Source organism: Gracilinanus agilis, chromosome 3 (assembly GCF_016433145.1).
Source record: "Gracilinanus agilis isolate LMUSP501 chromosome 3, AgileGrace, whole genome shotgun sequence".
In the NCBI taxonomy this organism is placed as follows: Eukaryota; Metazoa; Chordata; class Mammalia; order Didelphimorphia; family Didelphidae; genus Gracilinanus; species Gracilinanus agilis.
This window is the reverse complement of record NC_058132.1, coordinates 76,104,017-76,129,874: the sequence shown is the minus strand read 5'-3', so window position 1 is coordinate 76,129,874 and position 25,858 is coordinate 76,104,017. Positions and strand designations below refer to the sequence as shown.

Genomic DNA, 25,858 nt, shown 5'->3' with positions numbered 1-25,858 from the left:
CGCGGGTCCGCTCCGCCGCGGCCCCAGCAGCTGACCCCTGCTCTGCTTCTCAAGGTAACTTTAAAACAGGAAGTATCCGAAGGAGGGCCCTGGTGACGCGCAGGAGCCAATGGCGGCGGCGCGGCCGTCGCCGAGAGGGCGGTGCGGCCAATGAGGCGGCCGGAGGCGAGGATCGGTGTCAAATAGCAGGATAGATTGAATGCCTTTGCCTGTTAAAGTGGAAGGAGGCTGCAGGGCTCCGGCGGAGGCCGCCTCGGAGTTTTTTACTGAGGCAGGGGTCAGCTGAAAGACAAAGAAAAATGGCGAATAGTTTGGTGGGGGGGCCGCGGTTCGCCCTCGCCCTGGAGTGGACCTTCCCGGCTCCTCGCTCGGCATCTCCTGCGCCTTTTGTTTCCTCCGTCCTTGGGGGGAGGGCTACTAGCAGTGACTTAATTTCTCCCTGTCCGAGGAGAGATATAAATAGCTCCATGTAAAATTAATGCAGTTCCCGGTAAGTTTCCTTCTTTGTTTTCTGTTGAAATGATCGAAACTGTTTTGGCCTCGCCGAGTGTAGACAAGTTACACTGTTTCAGAAAATGGCCCCTTTGCATTCCGTGCATACTTCCAGGCGCACCTCTAGCCCCTGGCTCCTCGGTGGAGCTCCTGCATGCCCTTCGGGGGTAGGGGAGTGGGGGTGGGGGTGGCTTAAAAATTTTTTTTTTCCTTGTTCTGTGTGGAGAAGAGCAGGTCCCTGAAGAAAGGTTAATCATTTCCCCAGGAAATAGCAGCTAAACACTTAACTCTGTGCTTTGGGAAAACCCGGCTCAAGAATCAGCTGAACTATTTTCCAAATAATCTTCCTTTGTTCCAGTGTGAGGAAGCTTTACCTATACTATAGAATAGCCAGCTCTGTCCTAAGAGAGTTTTTGCCAAGATTGAGGAGACCCCGGGTCTCTCTAGGCCTCTGTGTTTTTAGACTGGGAAGGGGCTGTTCTAAATTTGGAGGAAAAAAAAAATAGTTCCACTTGTGCTTCTGGATGTCATGGTGAAGGCCTTGAATTCACCAAGGAAAATTCTTCCATAACTTTGTTTTAACCCACCTGTCCCTAGTTCTTATAGACACTAGTAAATCCAAGTGACAGTATTTCCTATTTTACACCATTGACACTTAGACACACACACACAACTCTGCTGGATCTCTCCAGTAACTGAATTTGATACAATTCTCCCACTCGTCCCCCCTCCCAATTTAACACAGTTTTGAACAGGTTTTTATGTGGCACAAAGTATATTCTTTAATACTCTGGTGACTTGGAAAGTTGAGTCTAGGCAGCTCTTGTCCTTGTAAATGCTGATAGATTTTGCTTGTGAAAGGATGTGAAGTCAATGCAAGTTGCTAAATCTCCACAGCTAGCTCTTATGGATAATGAAATCTTCCATCCTTTGTACAAACATTCAAGAAATACTTGACAAATATAAGCAATCCTTTGTTTTCTTATTTGCAAATAAGGAATGAAGGTCACTGGAACATGCCTGCAGTAGAGCAGGCATTACAAGAAGCTGAACACCAGCAAGGACAGTCCCAAGAGAGAGGAAAGGAGCAGGCCTGTGTGCAATTGTTCAGGGGCTGTTGGGGGCATTCCTCCTCCTTTATATTAAGGACTTAGCTAGAAGGAAAGACCTGTATTTGGCTATAGGGCATCTGTGATTGGAACAGCAGTGCCATCAAAGTTGCTGGAAGCAGGCCTCAGACGTTAGTAAGAGTGACCTTGAAATACTGCTGCTGGAGTTTAAAGCATGAAGGACAAAGTTTGTTTATACAGCTTTGGATTGAAAAGCTGGATCAAAGATGAAAAGAGATGGAGGGGACTTGAGATGTTTGGATGGAGGGGTCAGTGAGAAGAGATTATAGCTTCAAATTAGACTTCTAAGTAAGACAATCACTTTGCTTTCAGGCTCCTCGATTCTCTTCCCCCTACTCCCATTAGAAACTGTTTTTATGATACTTGAGTGAACTGTTTTAACATAGATTCATTCTTCCTAATCTATAGAGTTCTTGGCCTCCTAATGGTATTTTAAGAGTTTAGAATAGTTTTGTTTATGAAACTTCTTTGGGGGAGTTGGAATGCTTAATCTTCACTTTAGAAAATGGCCATCTGGGAAATGAAGTAGGCACTTGGAAAAAGATTAGATTTTGCCAGGGAGACCTGAAGTTAATTTTTTTTTTTTCTTTTAGCAGTCACTAATCTGCATGTTACCAGCTACTCCAAATTGTATTTATGATTTTTAAACCAGTTGCAGATTCTGGCAAGTTTGTTGTTAACTGACAAGCAAGAGAGCCTTGGAGTTGTGGGGTCTATTCTAACTCCTTCGACCAGAAGTCCAGGACTTCACGGGAAAGTTGAAGGTGAAGGAGGGAACATCGGAGAGGCCTAGACAAAGCAGCCTACGGGGGCCCAAAACTTTGGGTAAGCACCAAAAGACATTCAATAAACCTTGTGGGGGAAATTAGACAGGATCTTAGGTCTTGTGCTCATTAAAAATCCTTCCCATTATATTTAATAGATAGAAATCTTTTAAAAGAGAGTGCCCTTTTTTCAGTGCTCTCTTATCAGTAATTTTTTCAGAGACATATACATATATATATGCATGTATGTATGTATGTGTGTATGTATATAGGTAAGCTCACAGGAAACCAGCGTTTCTAGAAGGTGAGAGAGTGCCTCCAAAGTAGTTGAAACTTCTGGATTGATGGAAGGGTTTGGAGGTCATTGAATACATTGTTGTTTGATTCTATCTCTGGTTGTGCCAGGCAGAACCTAGTTATTGGAGGTTAAAAACTTAAGTATGGTAAGTGTGATTAGTTCCAGGCATCTCTCCCTAGGAAGTCAGGGGAAATCTGGTAGTATTTGAATTCTTTAAAAAACAATTTATGAGACTTGAGATTTCTTTTTTCTTTTTAAGCCAATTCCTATACTTCACCACTTGAAAGAGAGCAGAGACAATATATTTTTCACTCCTGTTTATACAGATGTTTCCTTATCCTTTTAATTTGTGCTTGCAAAGACGACATACTGTGTAAGCATTTTCCCCTTGAACCAGGACTCAGTTACTTGCTGATCTGCCCTTGGTAAAAGTGAAGTGAGAATGGTATAGTAGAAAGAACACCAAGTTTGGAGTTAGAGGACACTTTCCCTGAGTTTGTCACTCATTGACTTTGCTACTTACTACTCAGGCACCTTGGACAAGTTTCTTCTCTCTGGGCCTCAGTTTCTTTTTCTGAAAGAGAGGGTTATACCAAATGATCTTTAAAGCCCCTTCCACTTCTTTAATCTAATAATCTAAAAATTCCCTGTTGTGGAATTAAATTCAGTGTTGTTTGACCTTGGTTGGATATATTAAAAACCTCAATTATTGCATTTGTGAAGTAGGGATTTTTCATAGGGTAATTGTGATGAAAACACTTTATAAACCTTTAAGCAATAGAAATGAGATATATTATTTTGTTGAGGTTTGCAATGATAAATCCTATTGTGGCCTTCTTATGTTGAAGGTATTATTTTTAGGTAGAAATCATGTTTTCTATACTCAGACCAATTTTTAAATGTAAACTCTGGGCTTTTTTTGATTACCTTCATTTCAATCCCTGAGGTTATGAGCTGATTAAACTTAGGATGTAGTAGCTGTCATTTCTTTGGTTAATGGGGAAATGAACCTTTTTTAAAAGTTGGTTTCTCTTTAGCATCTGAGTATTCTCTCAAATTCCTCATATCTGCATAAAACCATGTTTTAGGATAATATAGTCAAAATCTTTGAATGTATATTTATAAAAGGATTTTTGCTCTTTGTTCCCAGGGGTTGGGGGTGGGAGAGTGGTTTATGATGTGTTTCGCTTCCTGTCCTATTAGGCCACTTCCTGGTCAGCTCAGATGCCTCCTTTCCTTGGCTGGAAAGAACTATTGTTGGGCTGCATGAGTTTTGGTGAGACTTGCATGGTCTTCCCTATGAACTAAAATCCTTTGGGTGAAAAGGGATGGGTTAGCTTGGACATAGCAATCATGGTGTCTTTTAAAACAAACTAGGAGGGAACCCCATTTGGACTTTGCTCCTGCTATTGAGAGAATACAGCTGTTGTTTACCCCCTACGTCTCCTGAGAGCAAGAGTTCAAGCACATAAAGGAACACAAAAGAGCTTCCTCATTGTCTCCAATAGTGATGTTAGTACGGATTCCATAGCAAAAACCATTTTTACAAATTTCACCTTGATAGAGTGCTTCCCACACAGCAAACCTGTGAGATACATACTGCAAGTCTTATGTCATCTCTGTTTTACAGATGGGGAAGCTGATGACGCTGAGGCTCAGAGAGATTAAGTGACTTCCCCAAGGTCACACAAGTAAGTGTCAGAGCCAGGACTGGAAGCCAGGCCTCTACTGACGAGCATAAACCCAGCCTTCTTCCTTCCTATTGCTGCCTTGCCCCTGTCCATTGAGTTAGGTGTTCAGGAATGTCAGCCCTGCAAAGGGACCATCTGTAGCATCTCATACAGCTCCTCATGTGACAGAAGAGACTTGAGGCCCACAGAGGGATGGTCCAAGGTCACACAGCCAGCAAGTTGTGTTGGGATGAAAATCCCTTAGGCCTCCAGGTGCCTTTCTCTGTTGCATATGACACATTCATCTTGTTTATGCATGGTAGTTTGCACGTTATCTCTCCTATCAGTCTATGAACTCCTTAAGAACTGGAGACTGTTTTTTGTCTTTCTTGTATCCCTTGCACTTAGTACAGAGCTTGGCACATAGTAGGCCCTCAATAAATGAATGCCTATTGATTGACTATACAACTTTGCCTCCAGTTGTTCTGCTTCTCATCCACAACTAATGATGTTAGCTGACATTTCTTTAGCATTTAGGATTTAGGGCTGGAAGGAACATTTGAGATGATCCATTTAGCCCCCTCATTTTACAGAGGAGGCATCTGAGGCCCAGAGAGAGGGAGGAGCTCACTCAAATTTGTATAAGGAATGACAGACCCCAGATTTGAACCAGACTCCAAATGAGATGCTCTGCTCTATTTGAAGATTCACAGAAAGCTTCATAGATGTTTCTATTTAATCCTCCTAGCAGCCTTGGGAAATGGACAGTATTATAGGTATTGTTTTCATTTTGTAAATGAGAAAAAGAGTGACGGGTTGGGAGTTTTGACTCCAGTATGTGGTTTAAATTTGTTTCTATTTAGTTCCATTAGCTTCTGCATTGGAATAGTAATACTAATAATATTAATGCCTATGTTTTGTAAAGGTTTTCCAAATGTCTTTCTTACAGCCTTCGAGGTAGGTAATGTAAGGAATATGGACTCCTTTTTAAAGATGCTCATAGGCTGGCCACATATTGAGAAGGGCAGCTACCTAAGCCTCCTTTATTCATCTGGATTGTTTCAGTTTTTTCACCTTGCTCCTAAATTCTGCCATCCTTTCAGACACAGAAGGGCCCAAAAACAGATTGGAGAGCACAATTAGTTGAAAGGTCTCAAAACTAAGAATCTGTTAGAATGGTGAAGCTCTACATATTATCTCTTGTTAGACTATCAGTTTGGGGGGGCAGCCTGGAATAGTAGTGAAAGGCCTGGACTTGGACTTAAGATATGTGGTTCCATGTTTTGGCTCCTAATGTATGCTGTGATGTGTCCTTTCTTAGCCTCAGTCTCCTTGATAACACTGGAATTGCTCATAGGGATATTTAAGGAAAGTTCTTTGTCAGCTTTAGAGCAATAGAAAAATGTGAGGTTGTGAGAAAGAAGCAGGGGGGATTTGGGAGGTGGGAATCAGGAGGTCTAGGTTTGAATCCTAATAATTCTACTTGGCCTGGGTACTCATTTTCTCATTCTGTAATATGGAGGTGATAGTACTTGAATTATCTACCTCGGAGAGCTGTTATAAGGATCTAATGTGATAATGGATAAAAAGTGCTACATAAATATAATTCGAGTTATTACTATTAGGATTGTTGTTTAAAAAAAAAAACAAAAAACCTGTTATGGTAGCTTAACTCCCCTTGCTTCCTATTTGAGATGGGAATATTCTGGGTCTTAGCTATTTCTTGCTCTAAAAATTGAGAATCAGCATGGAGATTAATGGGGCCCACCTGGCTGAGATAACCCAGAGAGCTGGACTGCCACTTCCCCACCCCCATTAGAAGGAAGTAGAAAATATGTACTTAGTGCACCTGTGTGGGAATCAAGCTCCATGAATAATACAGTTGTCAGGGAAGCCAGTTTGCAAATAAATTTGTGTCCATTTTTTTAAGCCCTTCCTTAAAATAATAAATTCTTTAGAGCCTGATGTAATGAGGCAGTAAACACATTACATATAATTATTTAATTCACTCTTTGATGAGAAAAAAAATGGAGAGTTATTTAGAGAGGGAGGAAGCAGGGGGTACTTGTGAGCCAAGTATGCACTGTAACAGCCCTCATGAATTGTCCTAGTGGAAAAAACCTTGTTTTTGGAATTCAGACTATTTAAATCAAAATCCTGATTCTACTGCAATAAGACTATAAGTAAGCCTCTTCATCTCTGGGGCCTTAGTTTTTCAAGAATAAAATGAGAGATGCCTCTTTCACTTCTAGAACCTATGAGCCTACCAGGATTTGTCCGTTAGCATCACCTGCCATGTTAGATGTGATTGGAATTTTGTTCTTTGACTTTTCAGTTTTGTCTGAAAGTTTCAATAGCCAGTATTCCTTTTTAATTTTTCTTTTTTTTAGCATGACAAATTTTATTTTATTTAAAAAAATATTTGTTTTTAAATATTTTTCCATGTTTACATGATACATTTTCTTTCCCTCTCCCTTCCCAGAGCCAACAAGTAATTCCACTAGATTGTACAAATGTTGTCACTTAATACCTATTTCCATAATTATTCATTTTTACTATATAGCAGTTTTTTTAAGGCCCTAAACCCCAAATCACATACCCATATAGACGTGTGTTAAGTGATGTCATAGGTTTTGCTTTTGCATTTCTACTTCCATTGTTCTTTTTCTCAATGTGGATAGCATTCTTTTGCATAAGTCCTTCAGGAGTGTCCTGACTTGTTGCATTGCTACTAGTAGCAAAGTCCATTACATTGGATTTTTCCACAATGATTTACTTTCTATGTACAAAGTTCTGGTTCTGAGCATTTCACTCTGCATCTGTTCATTAAGGTTTTCCCAGTTCATATGGAAAGCTTCTGGATCATCAATCCTTACAGTGCAATAGATTCCATCACCATCATATACTACAATTTGTTCAGCCATTCCCCAATTGAGGGATAGTCCTTCATTTTCCAATTTTTTGCTACCACAAAGAGCGTGGAATAACCAGTGTTTCTGTGCCTTTGGGAGGTTATCACAAATTTGCTTACAAAATATTGAATTGCTGGTTTGAAGAGCCAGGGAGGCATAGGGACCAGAAGGCCTATTGGGGAATTCTGAAGACCTAGATCCAAAACTGACTTTAGCATTTACTAATTATGAGACTTTGGACAAATTTCCCCACTGAGTCTCAGTTTCCTCATTGGTCAGATGGAGTTGCAGAGAGGACTCAAGCATTGGTTGAAGTGGATGATTTCTAATATTCCATGACGATGGTTTCTAATACTCTTCTGAGCTTTGTGGAGTGTGTAAACATTGCAAATGCCTGTATCCAATAGTGGTTGTTGAGAACTTAGTGATATGTCCACAGTTCCTAAAAATTCAATTTGTTTTGCAGTCAGTTATTTAACCTTTCCTGAGTGGAGTCTCCAATCTTTAGAACTTTAATAGTTTTCCAATTTGATAAAATTTATGCATTGGGTCAGTTTCTACTAGTATTGCTTTTCTATCTGCCTGTCCCTCATGTTTCTCCACTCAATCCAGTTCTACTTCTGTAGAGCTCAATGGAATTTTTTTTTCCATGAAAAGAGTTTACTATAAATGCTGTTATGACTCTGTCTTAGTAAAAGGGAGTTCAGAAAGGGAAGGAATGACAGAGGCCCCCTCCAGTGTAAAGGAGAGTTTAAAAAAAAGCTTAGTAAATATTTAACTTTTAAACAGTATAACTTAGCCTATGACCTTGTACTGCTTGGTTCTAAGGATGGGGAGACTAAAATGACATAGGGCATGGATAAATATAGGACGTCAGGACTAGAAAAAAATCATGGAACCTGATGGACTTTAGAGATCCATTGGGTTCCTTTTTTTTTCTTTACAGTACCATTTTCTCTGGTTATGTCTATACAGTCCCAGTTACCTAAATAATATAAGAGAAAACCCTTCTCTGTGAAATATCCGGATTAAGCAATTGATTTTCACTGATAATTGGGGTTGTGTTGCTTAGTCCTGAGCTTTGAACTTCTACTAAATTTGCACATTTACGTGTATGTAATGTATGTATGTAAATGCAAAGAGGTGTAGCTCTGAGTCTTGGTCTTTATTTTATTTCCTTATCTAGTGATGTTTCTTTGCTACTAAAGCCTTCAATATTCATTCCTATGGAGATGTTAGGCAGTATTTTCCCGAGTTTGTAGAGTTAGAGAAATTTTCCTATACAAATCTCTGACTTACACAGGCCCAGGCTGCAGGGTTTGCTTGCTTTGAATTCTTGCTGAGCTGAGTTGGAGCTGGTACTACCCAACTTAGTCTTGCAAAGCCCCAAACAATAGCATTGCACTTAAAAGTACCTAAAACGGACTACAAGCACATAGGCAATAATGCTTCTGCAAGTGATTTATAGTCCCATGAACAGGCAAGCACTAGAGTGGAACACACAAATAGTAAATTACTGGGAGCTGGATGGGTTGGTAGCATCCAGGGGATTTAGCAGGGCTTTCAATATGAAAGACTATATTTAGTTTCAGAGTAGAACATAGTGCTCGTAATATTAATTTCTAGGCTAAGTATTTCATAATTATCCTCAACATAAAATCTAAACTAAGAACAGGAGGCCAGTGATGGGGACAGCAATGGTCAGCTTCCAACCGTTATCTGATTGCATGTGACCAGGTGTGCATGATCACTTTTTCTTCATTAGGTAACGGGACATGCACACTAATAAAAACCCTCAGAAAAGTTTGGTTAACCAATATAAGAAACACCCTTTAGCTTTGTCAGAGTTCCACCATAGAGAAATGGATTCTTTTCTTCCATCTAAAAAGTTAAAGTCAAAATGGAATTGAAAGGGACATTGTGGACCATCTAATCTAATCCATACCCCTAGTCTCATATTTGGGGAAACTATGGCACAAAGGAAAAGAGATTTGCTTAGAATTACTCCAGCAAAAGGAATACAGTGTGTTGCATAGAATGGAGACTCAGGGTTTAGTTCCCTTTGTCCTACCTACTTGGTTTGTAGCCTTGGGAAAGTCCTTTTCTCTCTGGCCATTAAGATGCAGTGTAAAGAGCACAGGGCCTGAAGTCAGGAAGGCCTGAGTTCAAATGTGGCCTCAGACTCTGCTTTGCTGCATGAAGGATGCTGCACTAGTCACTTCACTTCTGTCCACCTTTGATTGTCGATGGGGTTGATAATAGCACTTACTTTGCAGGGTTACCATGAGAATCCAATGAGATATAATATTTGTAAAATGCCTAGCAAGTACCTTCAGTGGGCACTTACTAAATCCTTGTTTCCTTCCCTCCCTCTTGGTCTCTGTTTCCTTATCTATAAAATAAAAGTTGGACTAGATGATATTTAAGGTTCCTCAGTTACAGGCCCTGGTTGTTGAAGGCTTTCTCCCTAGTCTTCATATATGGTATATAGTACCTCCCCACTTTTGGCCTCATGGGTTGGTACTAGACCTAAAGTAATATGTGCTTTGCTGCAGTTCTTCTAATGCAAGTAAATTTCCTGGTCATAATAGTGAAACTTGTATTTTTTTTTTTCAACTGCTTTGCCCACCCTCTGTGAGGTAGGTTTTCTAATTGATAAGAGTGGCTACATACTAGGAATCATCATTTATCTCATATAAGTGGATCCAGAATCTCACTGGTGTGGTTATTCTTTTCAGCAGACCAGGTCACAACCTCTTTTTGGTTTCTTATTCATGGCTTTCTATAAGTCCCTCCTATCTGTCCAATGACCTGAAAGTTTTCCTCTGCTTCTTATATGTTGTGAGTAACTGGTATGATACCTTTTACTCCACATTTCACACACAAGTCACTTCTGGTAGTGCCTGGTAAGTCGACTTACTCCTACCATTCATCTTTCCATTGACTTTTGGGCCGCTCATGTTTTAGTTTTGGGCTTAAGATAATAATAATAGCTATTTCATATGTATTTCTTCAGAGAGCATTTAAATACTGCTGGTGTCCAGGCATAGGCACTGGGACTATAAAGACAGAAACCTGCCCTCAAGGAGCTCACATTTTGCTGGGGACAGACAGAGGGTTCCAGAATGTTGCCAGAGAGAAATCAGTACAAACCTAGACAGTGTAGATGAAGTCATGTGTAGGAGAGCACTGACATCTGGGATGGGAACTAAAGGCAAGACATCTTGGCTAAACTGCCCAGTTTGTGAAGGAAGGTCATTTGAAACCATTCTGAAAAGAACAGCTGGAGCTAGAATGTGAAGGACTTTCAGTGTCCAACAGAGGAGTTTGTTTTTGATCCTCCAGGTGATTGGGAACTTCTGAAGATTTTTATAGAGAATAAGCAACCTAATGTGGTCAGGCCTGAGTTTTAGAAAACAGATTTCTTTAGTGTCTTAAGATTTATAAAGTTGTGTTCTCACAACAACCCCTGAGATCATATTATTATCCCTATTTTACAGATAAGGAAACTTGAGGTTTGTAGTGGGGAAGTGATTTTTCCAAGTGCACAAAGCTAATAAATGTCAGAGTAAGAATTTCCACACCAGCCTCCTGATTCTCCCACCTTGTAGCAACAGAGTCACCACCATTACAGTATGCCAGTAGCTACAATTTCAATTAATTATGAAGAATTTAGTTAGATGATCTTTCCTGTAGCATGCAGCTGTGGAAACATCTTTTGACATGGGGGCTAGGCTTGGCTAAGGGCTTTCTCTGGAACCTGCTGTGAAAAGTTAAGTGTTGCTTCTCCTTTCCAGGCCTTCTAGGAAGTGAATATGATAGTTCTAGGCCTTTCTGTCTTGGATATTGGCAACTTCAGTTTTCATTAATTAACATCATATGATTCAGTTTGTATGCTAAGACATAGACATTGGGGGTCACTAATTCTAACTGCCTTAGCAATGGTTCAGCCTCCTCCCTTGATCTGTGAGGCCCAAAGAAGCATATTGATTGGTCTAATATCACACTAGCAATTGCCTGCTCTCATGATGCAGACCTTCTCAATCTTTTGAATTTCTAGTCCAGTATTCTTTCCCTCCCACTATGCTCCCTGCAGCAAGTTGAAGAAATGTCAACCGTCTAACTCTAGCTTGCATCCATTCGAAATCCATAAAAAACACAAAAAGGAAATTTCAGGGAGTATCCAAGGAATTTTACCAACTGGATAATCAGGAAAATACGATACTCATGCATGGTAATTACACAAGTTAGATTAGACCTTAGTGATCACATAATCCAAATCCCTCCTTTTATAGAGCTAAAGTTCAAAGACTGCTTCCAGACTGAGCAAGAACTTTCAAGTTCTTATTCTAGGTTATAATCATCTGAGAATGGTTTGGCCTCTTAGTAGGAAGTAGTGCAGGTATAGGGGGAAGAATTTTGAGCTCCTTCAGTCGTGTCTGATTCTTCGTGATCCCATTTGGGATTTTCTTTCCAAAGATATTGGAGTGATTTGCTATTTTCTTCTCCAGCTCATTTTATAAATGAGGAAACTGAGGCAAACAAGGTGCAGTGACTTACCCAGGGTCATACAGCTAGCAAGTGTCTGAGGCCAGATTTGAACTTAGAAAGGGGAGTCTTCCTGATGCCAACCCTCATCTATCCCAACTAGCTGCCCCAGGGGAAGAATACCTACCCCATTAGAAGACTGTTCTTGCCTGAGCTTGGCCATAGAATTGGTTGTGATTTGGAACAAGTAGAATCTAGATTCTTAAGGTTGAGATCTGTTTTGATTTGGGGCCTTTCATCAACCCCTAACACAGCGCCCTGCTGGTGGACACAATAAATTAGAAATATAACTTCCTAGGGATTTGTCTTGTTGTCTGGAAAGTGGAGATGATAAATCCTGTTCAGTACACTTTTGGTGAAGATCAAATAAGCTAATGGATGAAAAAATGTTTAAAGAATATATAAAATTTCATACAAATGACAGAACTAGAAGACACTTTAGAGATCATTTCTGATTCCTTCATGACATAAATGAAGACTCTAAGGCCCAGATTGTGGAATAATTTGTTGTCATTATTACTGTTTAGTTTCTGTATGTAATCTTTTTTGGAGTGGTCAATTTAGTTCAGGTTTTTCTTATGCCCCTTCTATGTGCTGGGCACTGTGCTGGGTGTTGGAGATTTAAAAAAAAAAAAAGAAAGAAACTGTCCTCAAGCTGTTTACATTCTTTTAGAGGATATGGCATTTAAATATGATAATTTGAGAAGCATGGGATGATCAAGAAAGGTTTCAGGGAAAGATGACACTTAAAGCTGAGCTTTTAAGAAATTTAAGGATTCTGTGAGTTGGTCTGCATATTGGAGAGATTTGATTAGAGACTTCTTATACAGTAAAAGTTTTCATTAGAAGCAAGGTAGGTCAGATTTGGCTGGAATTTAAGGTTGTCTGTGAATTAGCAGAATCCAGACTCATTTATTTCTTACTTTGTCCATGATTTTATTTTATTTTATTTTTTATTTTTTTTAAACCCTTGTACTTTGGTGTATTGTCTCATAGGTGGAAGAGTGGTAAGGGTAGGCAATGGGGGTCAAGTGACTTGCCCAGGTCACACAGCTGGGAAGTGTCTGAGGCTGGATTTGAACCTAGGACCTCCCATCTCTAGGCCTGACTCTCAGTCCACTGAGCTACCCAGCTGCCCCTGTCCATGATTTTAACTGAACGATTCCTTACAAAGCAAAGTTTTAACACAACAATTTTAAGTAGGTTACCCAACTGGTAGAATCTGCCATTTTTAAAGTACCCCTCCCCCCCTTAGATTAGTGATTCTGGTCTCTAAGGAGGAGGTTGAGAAGTAGGTGGTGGAATGTTAGGCAGTAACAGAGAACTAGCAGAGGAATGATGAATACTTTTATGTTATTATAACACCTAAGCCAGTGATGGGCAAACTATTCCCCAAGGGCCAGATTCAGATCCAGAACGGGGCAGTAGTTTGCCCATCACTACCTTAAGCAATTCCCTAATCACTACATCTGGATATGGGGGCGTAGTGATTAGGGAATTGCTTAAGGCAGTGATGGGCAAACTTCTGTCTGGATCTGGCCCGTCTGGGAATAGTTTGCCCATCACTGAACCAAACAACTATATTTTCTCTCTTAAAAAAATTAAAAATTCTTTTTCTTGAGTTCCCTCCCTTACCCATTGAGAAGGCAAGAAATAAATACCCATTATGCTTAGGAAGTCATGCAAAACATTTCTACTTTAGTCATGATGTAGGGGGAAAAAACCCCCAAGAAAAATAAAAAGAAAGAAATATCAAGCAATTATAGCAATTATATTTTTAAGGGCTTTACAAATTTCAAACTCTTGTGTTTTAGGATGTGGCGTGGCCTAGGGATGTCAGGGAGCTAATTATCCCTAAGGAACATCCCCAAAACATCAGAAGACTGGCAATAAGTTGTGGGCCTGGGATAGAGGAGAAAGCAGGTGACTTAGTAAAAAATAGGCAATGATGGTAGCAAGTATTCTGGGGAATGTAAAAATAAATAACTCAATTCATTTCAGCATACATTTGAGCATATAGTACGTTCAGTGCCTTCTACCTCATTGTGACAGATGGGGACAGCCCTGGGTTTTAGAATAATCTTATAGACTTGGTCCAGGTTTGTTTACAATTTGAGGATTACCTTCAGAAAATGAACTATTAGGGGAGAATTTTTTTTTAACCATAGAAACTCAAGAAGATTGCTGCTAAAGTGTTATAGGTTCTTGATGTGGAAGGACCTATACGTACACAGAATTGTAGTGGTTGAGGGTAGAGGAGATCCTTGCAGACACTTTTGTTAGCACCTTTATAACTCTTAAGAATGGAGTGTCCTGTATTCTAATTTGTGTTTGTGCTATTTAGCTCCATGAGGATAGGAATGTTGTCTTTACTCATCTTGCTATGAGAAGGGAGAGATTTCAACTGGCAGAGGGGTTGTGAGAGACTAATCCAGATACAACACATCCTTGAGGGACCAACAGAGTAGGGTGCACGAGCAAGATATTAGTTAAAGGGAAAATGAAAAGGAGAACAAGAAGGAACCCACCCCTCCAAAAAAAGGGAAAGGAAAGATGAGTGGGGAAAATGGATACCTGGTAGGAAAAATACTGTCAAATTTTGGGGAATTCTGATTAGAGAGTCTCCATATAATTAAGCATAAGAGTCAGCTTGCATTTCCCTTTTTGCTGTCAGATTATAATTGATGCAAGCCTCTTAAGAGTTGACACCTGTATAGCTCAAGAAATATCTGCAGGCAGATAACCTGCCCCTCTCTGGGCAGCTTGAGTCTTTCCGTCTTATTGAGTGAGCCCCAAAATGGAATTCCTTTTTGTGTTTCCCTTGAGGATGCTATCTCTGGTCTCTGCCTCTTTCCACATAGCAAAAAATCCATAATGTGGTTAGGTGGCAGAAGGTGTAACAATGGTTTATATTTCTAAACTGCTTACACAGATTAATTCATATGATTCCCAGAAATCCTTGGGATATGGATTTAAGAAGATTATACCCATTTGGCATATAAGGAAAGTTGAGGCTCAGAATTTCTAGTGTCATAGGTTTAGAGCTGGAAGGGACCTTACAATGAGTGACAGAACCAGAGATTTGAACAGGTCTAATGTTTCTACCACTGTACTTACTATAGCTGGCTTCATGAGTACATTTCAAGAATTATATCTGTAATGATTAGAAGACAAGAACTAAGTAGTTACTGATCACTGTAGTATTCCATATCCTAGTGATTTATGACCTAGGTCCCTGGTGGCAAATCTATGACACACGTGCGTAGCCATTTTCAATGACATACGGCCACATTGAGAGAAGTATGGGGTGGGCTGCATGCCGAGGATGAAACATTTGCTGTAGTGTCATGTAGACACTCTGTGCCGGAGGTCTGTAGGCCAAAATAACTGTCACTAAGCAGGTAAGTTAAATAATTAGTTTTTGGTTTATTAAATACAGTTATATATTACAATCATTCATTTTTGTTATTTAAACTATAAATATTATGAAATTATGTTTTTTTTTTCTTGAAGTGACACGCCACCGGAGTTATGCTCAGTTTTTTGGCGAATTTTGACACACTAAGCTCACTTGTGAGGCTCCTTCTAGTCAAATAAAATCAGATAAAATCCCTTCCTAGCCCTTTTTCCCATTCCTCAGCTCTGTGGCTTAAGCTAAAGGATATTTCCTGTTTCCTTTGGGAAGATAGTAACAATTTTTAGTAATCTGAAATCTTAATACCACAATTCTACCATTGCTGTCAGGCTATGGAGTACTGGTTCTTTGATCTTGCTTCTATACTGTATATAAAAAGAGCCTTGCAAACAAATATGATGTAAATGTGAGCTATTGTTATTGTTTTTATTATAGATCACTGTAATCTCAAGAATCACAGTTGTAGGAGACCTAGTAGGCATTGGTGGGTGACAGCAGAGTGCAATATATTACCAGTGATAGACTTGCACATGAAAAGTTGAAATCAAAATCTAAATGTCTTCCTCCATGGGAATGTGAGCTCCTTGAGGGCAAGCTCCCTGATACTTTTCTCAGTATCCCCAGTGTTTGGCTCAGGGTCTGGCACATTAGAGCACTTAGATAAGATTATTGACTACCTCACTAAGTGTAGAGGAGTTGTAATCCGCAGTGGTGAAGATTGGCCTCCTCTGACTGTTGAAATGTTGAAGCATAGGTTAATCTCACTCTTGGTTTATTTTATTAATCCTTCATGAAATCAAAATGCTACTAGCCCAAGTGGTCTTTGAGAATGGACCAGATTTCCTGCCTGCTTAGAGTTTAGAATTAAGTCAAGGTTTCCTACCTTTGAGAACCTTACATTTGTAATATTTGCAGTATCCTTTTGCATGTTCTCCCTTCATAATAGCTTTGTGATGTAGGTAGAGTAGGCACCACCCACAATGGGTAGTCTCAGAGGAAAGAAATGACCAGGCAAGGGCTGCCCAGAAGGTTGTAGTTGAGGCAGAAAAAGCCCCGACAATAACTCATGACCCCGGGACTTCTGAATTTAGTTCCCATGGCTGGTACTGTGTGCCATACACTTTTTCCCAGGCCCATTAGCAAACTATGTGGTGCTGGCACTCATATGTTGGTAGGACTTTGTTGTTTGTCAAGATCTTCTTTGAAAAAAGCCCTGTGAATTAAGGTAGTATCAGTATTCTCTGCACTGTATGGATAAGGACATTGAGGCATAAAGACATGCATGGATCCCAATAATGTTTGAGTTCAAAGGGTTCTTATAGAGAATAGAGTACAATCCCTCATTTTTGAGGTGAGAAAACTGAGGTCCACTGAGGTTAGGCAGTTTGCTCAAGGTCATACAATAGGAAATAGTGGAGCTGAGACTTTAACAACAGCAAACATTTGCCCTTGTATTGTGAAAGGTCCTTTCCTAGACACCAAGGCCCCCAAATGAAAAAGTTCCCGTGCTTTGAATTCTGCCTTTTGTAAGGGGAATAACGATACGAGATGTCCCAAAAGTCTTGGTGCAATTCCAGACTATTAAAGCTTCATTAAGACTACTTTTGGCACACCCTATATAGACATATCTAAGCAAGCACAAGGTAAACTGAGATGGGAGAGTCACTAACTCACTGATTATGAAAGTGAAAAGTAGCACCTGAGCTAAGGATCAGAAATGAGGATTACCAAAATGAGAGATGGCAAGGGACTAGGGATGTGTATTGCAGATGTCAGAGACAGATGGGAAATAGGATGAAAGTTTCTGAGAACAGGTACTAATCCAACTTGGCTAGTACCTTCTGTGAATGAAGGGGGAATAATAAGAAATATCAGGAAAGGTAGACTTGGACAAACTTGGAGGTTTTCAGATGACCCAGATGTTTTGAATCCAAATCCAGTGGTCTCTAAGGTAGGCATAGAAGGAAGTAAGAAACTTGTAAGGTGGAGGATGGGAGGGGAGGTAGTATGAGAAGGGAAAAATAGGAAGGAGGAAGAGAAGGTACGGTGTGCCTATAGTACAGGTTAGTGATATGGCCATTCTCAGCCTTCAGTATCTGAAATCTTTGGCCACAGTTCTAGGTACTTTCTAACCTAAGGATATGGATACAAAGTGAAGTTTGATGGTTCTCTGAATAATGGCAAGTTTACAAGTCAGCAGGCCAACACCTTCAAGCAAAGGTCTTCATCTAGGCTGTTTCTTTTTCTTTCTGAGTTGTCTCTCTTTTCATCCACTAGAGATGGGAATAGGGGAAGCTCAGTCAGATCATTCTGTATTACACAAAGGTATTTTGTGCATCTCTGGCTTCCCAGGCCTACTAAGTGTAAATAAACTTGCAAGAAGAATGGAGAGTGACTTGTCTTTCTGGCCTCTTGCTCCTTGTACAACATAGGCTGTGGGCCTCTCCAAAACCTATGCACATGGTTTTAAATGGACCCCTCATATGTCCATAGAGTCACTTTTCCCCAGAAAGTTTCTGGAGCCCTGTCCAGGGCCTGGAGGCTTCCTTCTTGCTTAGTTTTTGGCTGTATCCTGTATGCCTGTGTATTTGCACTTGAATTGATAGTACTTGGCATAGAGATAATACCCTTTCAAAGAATGTGGAGCTTCCACCAGCCTTTTTTCCTCCCTCCTTCCCAGTTGGCCTACTCTGGTTTCATTAATTCTACTAGTTGTGGTGTATGTATTTTTACCAGTCTGATCACAACGGTATGGTTTGGCTTAGAGCCCAAAGATGGTGGTGTTGAGGATAGTAAGTGGAATACATTTGATGCTTAGGTATCTTTTTTTCTTGTAAAGGTGGGTCTGTTGCCAGTTTGAAATTTTATATGCCCTTGTGAACCAGTCCCAAACAGAACAGTGTACTGCAAGCTCAAGCCCTTGGTCTTTGGGGAAGCAGTTTCAGACCTTAGGAATGGTTTCCCAGAAGGCATTTTGAAAAGCAGGTTCATGGCTTAGCCCCTGGGATCTGAGCTGGATATACTCTCACATAGAACAAATGGCATTGATCAGTGGCTGAGAGACTGGTCTCTAATACAGCTAAGTTACACAGACTCTCTAATAGGTTCTCAGAAAGTGCGGGGAGGTTGTTTTCTGCCATATAATGGTTTGGAAGTAATAAGGTTTCTGGCGATAAGCCTTGCATTCTCTTGCTTGGTTCAGCAGAAACCTTAACCATGTTTAATTAAAAGCTCATTGGGCTGCTGTGTTTACCTCCCCACCCCCAACCCCCTTTCTTTTTTATCAAGTCATTCTGCTTTCCCTTAGGAATTTAACCCTTATATCTTAAAGTGCATAGGAATCAACTTTCTCCACCCCACCCCCACCCCACCCCTGTCGTTGTTGGCCTGGGTGAATACCGCTACTGGGGAAGGCTAAGGAATGTCTCGTAAATTCCAGAAATCAGATTTGGATCTCTGTTCCTAGAATAAAAAACCTCAAAATACCAGATCCAACCTTGGTTTTATTTTATTTTATTTTATTTTTTTAAAAACCCTTACCTTTTGTCTTGGAGTCTATACTGTGTATTGGCAAGGCAGAAGAGTGGTAAGGGTAGGCGATGGGGGTTAAGTGACTTGCCCAGGGTCACACAGCTGGAACTGTCTGATGACCTGATTTGAACCTGGGATCTCCTGTCTCTAGGCCTGGCTCTCAATCCACTGAGCTACCCAGCTGCCTCTCTTGGTTTTACTTTTGAAAAGCTACCCCCTGTGATAGTCAATTATAGTTCCTTTCCCAAACCCATTTATCATGCGGATATAACTGAGATCCTCATTGTCTTGAGGGTGAAACCAGGTAGATAGAATCTGACTTGGGCAGATATGGGAGGGAGAGTTTGATGAAGCAAATGTCCCAGTAACTTGTTGCCTCATTTGCATTGCTGACCCTCATTTACTGTATGACCTTGGATAAGCTTTAGTTTGTCTGACTATAAAAAAGAGATTATTATAGTTCCCTCCTGACTTCACAGATTCACAATGAGTCAAGTGCTTTTTAAAGTGCTGTAGACAATCACAGAAGGTGCACTCCTGTAGCAGCGCCTGAAAAAAAATTGACTTTATGGCTCCTGCAGAAAGAGCCATACATTGCTGACCCCTGTTCTATGGGCTCAAGGAGGCCATAGAATCATAGAGTCTAAGGGCTGGAAGGTGACCAGCTTCTTCCCTTTTTGAGTGAAGCAAATGGAACCTTAAACACAGGAACCACTCAAGGTTACATAGCTGGTTAATGGTGGAGCCATGATTTGGAACCCTATCTTCTGACACTGTCCCATCACATTCTGCTGTCTGAACCAAGGACAAATAGCTAGTAATTGACACAGTCAGGATGTGGACAGAGGTCTCCAGCACCTAGTTTAGTGTTTATTGAACTCTGGTTCCTCTCCTCGTGATTGGGGGATAAGGCATGCAAATAGCTTCTACAATGGTAGATCAGCACAAAAGTGTTCTACAAGACCTGGGAAAGAAGGAAGAAGAAAGATAGACTCTTACCTGGAGATATCAGAGAATGCCTCCTGGAGGAGATGACATTTGAAGTGGGCCCTGACGGACAAAAAGGATTTCCATAGGCATGAGTGCAAGAAATGGTAGTAGTAAAAGAATAGCTTGGACCTTTTGTTTTCTGTATACAATCTGGAATAACAGTATATAAGGTAGTGGCAAGTATATAGGTTAGCTGTGGCACCTTATCTCATTCTCCCACCCTACCCCCCAAATCCACTATCACCCCTTTCCCCCTTCCTTTCTCTCCCTCTCTTTCCTGGTGATTAACATACTCTATTATATAAGTCTTGGGCACAGGATCTAGTATTCCAGGCAGCAGTATCCTATGGCATACTAATCTTTCTTGTTGGAGTACTTTTCTAGTAAAAGGTTTTTTTGTTTGTTTTTTGTTTTGGAGATGGGTGAGATTGGTGGAGAATTGTACATATAGACTAGATCATCAGATCATAGTATTTGAGGTTTAGAAGATTATAGAATCATAGTATTTAGAGTTGGAAAGGGATCTTATTGATCAGTCTAATTGCCTAAAGTCCTAATTTTATAGGTAAGGAAACTGAGGCTTTTGGTGCCTTGACCAACATCAGCATATTTCTAAGATAGCAGAGCTGGGATTTGAACTTAAGCCTTTTCCAACTCTAGAGATTCCAGGAATTTCTTCTTTTGTTCCAATATAATATATTGGGAAGGAAGTAGAGCAAATAAAGATCTACATCGGGCTTCTCATCTTTTCATTGAGAGTCTATAGTTATCACCACACCAATATTTGTTTCACCTTGTTTCCCATCTGAACTGGAAACCATGTTTATTTGTTCAGTTTTGGAGCCGAGAAGTTTTTGTCCTAACTCTGGAGCTCAGGGTGGAGAACATCAGAGAAATGAAGCCCATGCCCCAGAGGTTAGTCATTACTTAGATCTCAACAATGCTAAGTAAGGAGTAGGTTGTCATCTTTACCTGAACAGTTACTGTGATGCTGAGAATTTTGAATTCCATCTGAAACTTTGGTGCTTTGACATGAAAAGAGGTGTGGGTAGGGAGGGATTGGGGGATCAGGAGAGCCAAATCCAAACCAATTTTTACAAATGTAAAAACCATTCCAACTACAGAACTGTTAGGTGTGATGGAAGAGGGGGTATGGGTGGGAAATTGCTCTCTGAGATGAGAGTAAGTAATAAGTGGTTCATTTCAAGGAATATGACATCATAAAAGTTTAACAAGATACTTGAGTTTACATTTAACTATTTGTATGATAATTATATTACTATACAAATTACAGAGTGTATAGAATACTATATAATTGGCATCTAATTTTTATTGGCTTCTCGAATGCAGCAGGCAATGGAGAGTGAAAGTTTTTACTAACCTGGACCTTTGGTAGTTTCCTTTAGATTCAGGAAGTTTTCTGAGGCCTCCATTTGTTAGAAACTCTTCTGACTCTATTAACTTACCCCTTGAGATAGTGGGGGGAGGGGAGAAGGACTGAGAGGAGGGGAGTGATTTGGTATCACTAGGCAAAGGTAGTCTTAACCAACTCTCACCCACTTCAAAAAAAAAACCCAAACATTTTCTTATCATGACCTTCCCCCTCATTACTTTATAAAACTGTATTATATTGGATCCTAGCAGATATAAAAGATATTGGCGTGTGAAGGGTTATAGCTAGGGGTGAAGTTTTAGAGTATAGAAACCAGGAACTATATAATCATGTCCTGTGTTATTTTTCTAATGAGTGATGACTTTTTGTCCATTGTATTCAGTGTCTGGGCATGTCAGTGTTAAGGAAGATTTGATGAACCTGGTATCTGTCAAGAGCAAGACCTTCAGAGGTTTCCAGGGGGGGAATCTTTAAAAGATGGAACACTTTGCTGTTGGAGTATTTTAGAAATGGCACAGTTCACTATCTCCCCCTAGTTTGAGAAAGTGTTAAGTGGCTTGATCAGCCAGACAGCCATATCCCCTCTCTGTTTTTGGTGGTTTTTTTCGGGTTGTTTTAAATCATCCCATGTCAAGAATTCTGCTTCTCTATAAGTCCCCCCCACCCCCAATCTTCCTGTAAAGAGTCATCAAGTATGAACAGATGATTTCTAGGTAGACAACCTTAAAGATCACCTCATTGATTCACTCTCTCATTCTGTAGAGCCACATAGGGTAGTAGAGTCAAAAGATCTGGCTCTGACTGGCTCATGTAAAATGTCAGCAGTAACATTTGCACTACTCTGTTAAAGGGTTAGAATGAAAAAAAGCCCCCGATAACCCTTGAAGTGCTCTGTAAGGATGAGAAGAGGTCATAGTAGTAGTAATAGTTCCTACAATTACAGAGGGGTAGAGACTTTGACAATGACAAAGGTGCTAATAGTAGAGTTGAGATTTGAATCCAAATCTAGTGCCCATTCTACTCTGCTAACCAATTGCCCTCACAGGAATAAAATTCAGGTCTTCATCGTACTAATGGGCTTAGCAGTGGATGTCAGTGGTATTACTACTTTAGGAGGGACTTTGGCATCAATGGACAGATCCTTCCTTCCAGTGCTTACCTGAAGTTGTTCCTGAGTAAAGGCCCAGGGATATCTTCTTTCTTATACATCTTCAGGATCCTGCTTCTGCAGTGATCATTCCAATCTCTACCCTGGTGCTTCACTGGCCTTTTGCAGATCTGTTCTGGCTTTGGAAATTAAGTGTTTGGAGTAGCTAAGTGATTCAGTGGATAGAGTACCAGGCCTAGAGATGGAAGATCCTGGGTTCAGATCTGGCCTCTGGCACATCCTAGCTGTGTGCCCATGAACAAGTCACTTAATCCCCATTGTCTAAGCCTTTGTCACTCTTCATACTTGTATTGATTCTAAGACAAATGATATGAATTTTAAAAGAAAGTGTCTGAGGCAGGACCAGGACAAATCTAGAACTTGAACCACTATCCCCCTGGCTTCTGCTTATTACTGTTTGGGAAGATTACTCTAAAAAGATTATTCTAATCCCTTCCCTTCCCTTTTTTTAAAGGACCTGTAATTTCATTGGTCTATAAAACTTCCTGAACTAATGCAGGCTGACATATGCTCTGCAACTTAGTCTTAGAAAGGGTACAAAAGGGTTAAATACTTTGGTCATGGCCACATAACCAGAATGTATCAGAGAAAGAATGTAAGCCCAGCTTTTCTCTTTCCTACTACTAAACTTAGTAGGAAGATATTTTCTTTCTTTTTTCATTTTTTAAATTATTTTTTGCCTTTTCATTTTTTGAAGTTGCCAAACATTTTAAGAGTTTTATAGATGAAAACTTTTTTTACAAGCATTTGTTAGACAGCTGGATGGCTGTCTTGTTCTGTATTTTCAGTCTGTTGTCTCCCTGTTGGGGGTAAGTGGTATGTTTCATCCATCAGAGTTCTAAAATCTTTCAAAATTGTTTTTTGATGTATTGTCATTTTAGAAATTGGTCTGGTTCTGCTCATTTTATTCAGCATCTGTTCTTAGAATTTCTTCCTTGTTTTCCTCTGAAACTGCTCTTTTCATTATCTCTTATGGCCCAATAATACTCAGTTACATTCATGTGCCATCATTGATTTAGCCATTTCCCATAGGTGGGAACTCCTATCAAGCAAAATTCAGAAGCTACAAGCTTCTTAGGTTCATGAGGCATTTTCCTTACAGACAACCTTATGAAATAAGAGAGCTTGAGTGTTTTTATTTCTGTTTGACATATTAGGAAACTGACTCAGGAGGATGAATGATCTATCTGGTACCTTATTGCTAATGAGCCTCTAGGTTGGGGTTTGGAACCATGCCTTCCTGACATGCATGTTGATGTTCTTCCCACTCCACCAGGCTGCCTTCATAAAACCTGAAATAATGTGTCTTTGGTTTTTTCTTCCTGTCCAGAATACATGTGGTTTCCCAGGGCAAATGTCTCACTCAAGTGAAAGTGGTTTTTTGTTTGTCTGTTTGTTTGTTAAAGTTCTGACATGTCTTCCTGTTTCCGGAAAGATTTGGTAACTTGGGCCTCTTGTGTGACCCATTTTGCAACAGTGTAATTCTGAGCCAACCACTTTAGAGCCATTCATGGGCTCTGAGACTGAGCCTCACAGATGTTTGTATGCTGTCAGACCCCTCCCAACACATTCATGACAAACATCGCAGAACACAAAGGAATTAGAGCAACAACCTGTGTAGCAGCTGGCCAAACAGGCAGCACCAGAAGTGTGGCAAAGCACTTGTAGAATGGGGTGGTAACTGACTTTGCTAGGACCCATTGGCAGGAGAGCAGTCCAGAGTCTCTTACCAGTATCCATTGTTAAGAGGCAGCTAGATGGTTTAGTCACTAAACTTTAGTGGATAGAACTTGAGGCCTGGAGAACCTGAGTTCAAGTCTCGCGTCAGACACTTTCTAGTTGTGTGACCCTGGGCAAGTCACTTGACCCCAATTGCTTTACTGCTCTTCTGCCTTGGAACCAATACATAGTATTGATTCTAAGGTGGAAAATAAGAGTTTTAAAAAATGGATACAGTGTTGTTTAAAACAGTCGTGGCCTACATCTGGCATCTGTGAACTGAGAGACTGGGAAAGACTTTCACTAGATGCTGTTCCTATCGAATTCATCTTTTCAAATCTGGGTCCTTTGGTGACAGTTGGTATAGGGATGTCAGACTTATTTTTCTTTAAAAAAAAATATTTACCTTCTTTCTTAGTATCAGTTCTAAGACAGAAAAATGATAAGAGTGAGGCAGTTGGGGTTAAGTTGACTTGACCGAGGTCATATAGTTAGGAAGTATCTGGGGTCAGATTTGAACCCAAGTCTTCTCAATTCTAGGTTTGGTGCTCTGTCTACCATATTTCGTAGCTGCTCTGTCTTTTTCTTAAAGACTGTTCAAGTCCCTTTAAATCTTCCCTCATTCCCCCCAGGTGAAAGAGATCTCTTCCCAAATTTTCCTAGGACATTTTCCCTGACTCTCTCCTCTTCTTCACTGTTCTAATTCTGCCTTGTATGATATTTATTTGTGTCTACGTCCTTGTAAGCTCCTTGAAGGTCTATTTCTTCTGCTCTCTGTCCTCTGCACATGTAAGACACTTAGTCAATGCATTGCATCAAATTGTGGGTTGGAAAACACTAGTGTGTGTGGGCAGTGCATCTTCCTATCTTGCTACTGGCTTCTCATAAAATGAATTGCTTATTTCATCTTTCCTGTCTTTAGGTCACAGGTCGTCCAAAGCTGAAATTCAAACTTAGTTCAAACCATTAATCTGAGACACAAGAAAGGTCTTTGGCATTGCTTCCTCCTTGAGAATAACGTTGTTTCAAATTGGGCAGAATGGTTCTCTCCTCCCTACTAGTTGATTTTTCTGTCTCTTTGGAGTTATTGAAGAGAAATTGGGTAACATTGATTAATCACCATAGGTTTTTTGAAATCCAGTCCTACTGGGAGTAATATTTAAACAGTGTAAATGATAAGCGAACATACCATTTGGAGCCTTGGCCAGCCACTGCCTTTTGGGTCAGACAGTTAGCAGTGTTCAAAGAGGGAACATGATCAATAGGTAGAGCATATATTACATCAGGAATCCACATTTCATGTAAGTGCTTAGACTAGATTAAAGAACTTTAGATTGGCAGAGAACATGAATTCTGATCTCAGACCTACTACTTCCCTAATGGTATATCTTAGGCAAGTCATTTTAGGAAGGAAGGAAATATCTATTAATCAAGTGCTTACTATGTGTCAAACATTGTGCTAATAAGTATTTTACAGATTTCATATTATTTCATCCTCACAATCCTGGGAGGTAGGTGCTAATAATAATCCTCATTTTACAGTTGAGGAAACTGAGGCAGAGATTAAGTGATTTGTCCAGAGTTACAGTTTTATTAAAATTTTATTTATTAACTAATTTAGAATGTTTTTCTATGGTTACATGATTCATGTTCTTTCTCTCCCCCCTTCTGGAGCCAATGAGCAATTCCACTGAGTTTTACATGTATCATTCAAAACCTATTTCCATATTATTAATATCTGCAATAATGATCATTTAAAGTCAACATCCCTGTAGACTTGAAACCACACCAGTGCAACTATCAATAATATGAAAATAAGTTTTGATTG

At 40.1% G+C, this 25,858-nt stretch overlaps 1 protein-coding gene across 1 annotated transcript in view; it reads left to right on the top strand.

Annotated features, from left to right (window-relative positions):
- Window positions 1-57: 57 nt before the first annotated feature.
- The window catches only part of NFYC (nuclear transcription factor Y subunit gamma), a 67,079-nt gene continuing 41,278 nt past the window's right edge, over window positions 58-25,858 (top strand). Inside the window, exons 1-2 of the mRNA XM_044668024.1 lie at window positions 58-490; window positions 2,275-2,447. The gene's annotated coding sequence lies outside the window, so the exon portion shown is untranslated. The remainder of the gene's footprint in view (window positions 491-2,274; window positions 2,448-25,858) is intronic.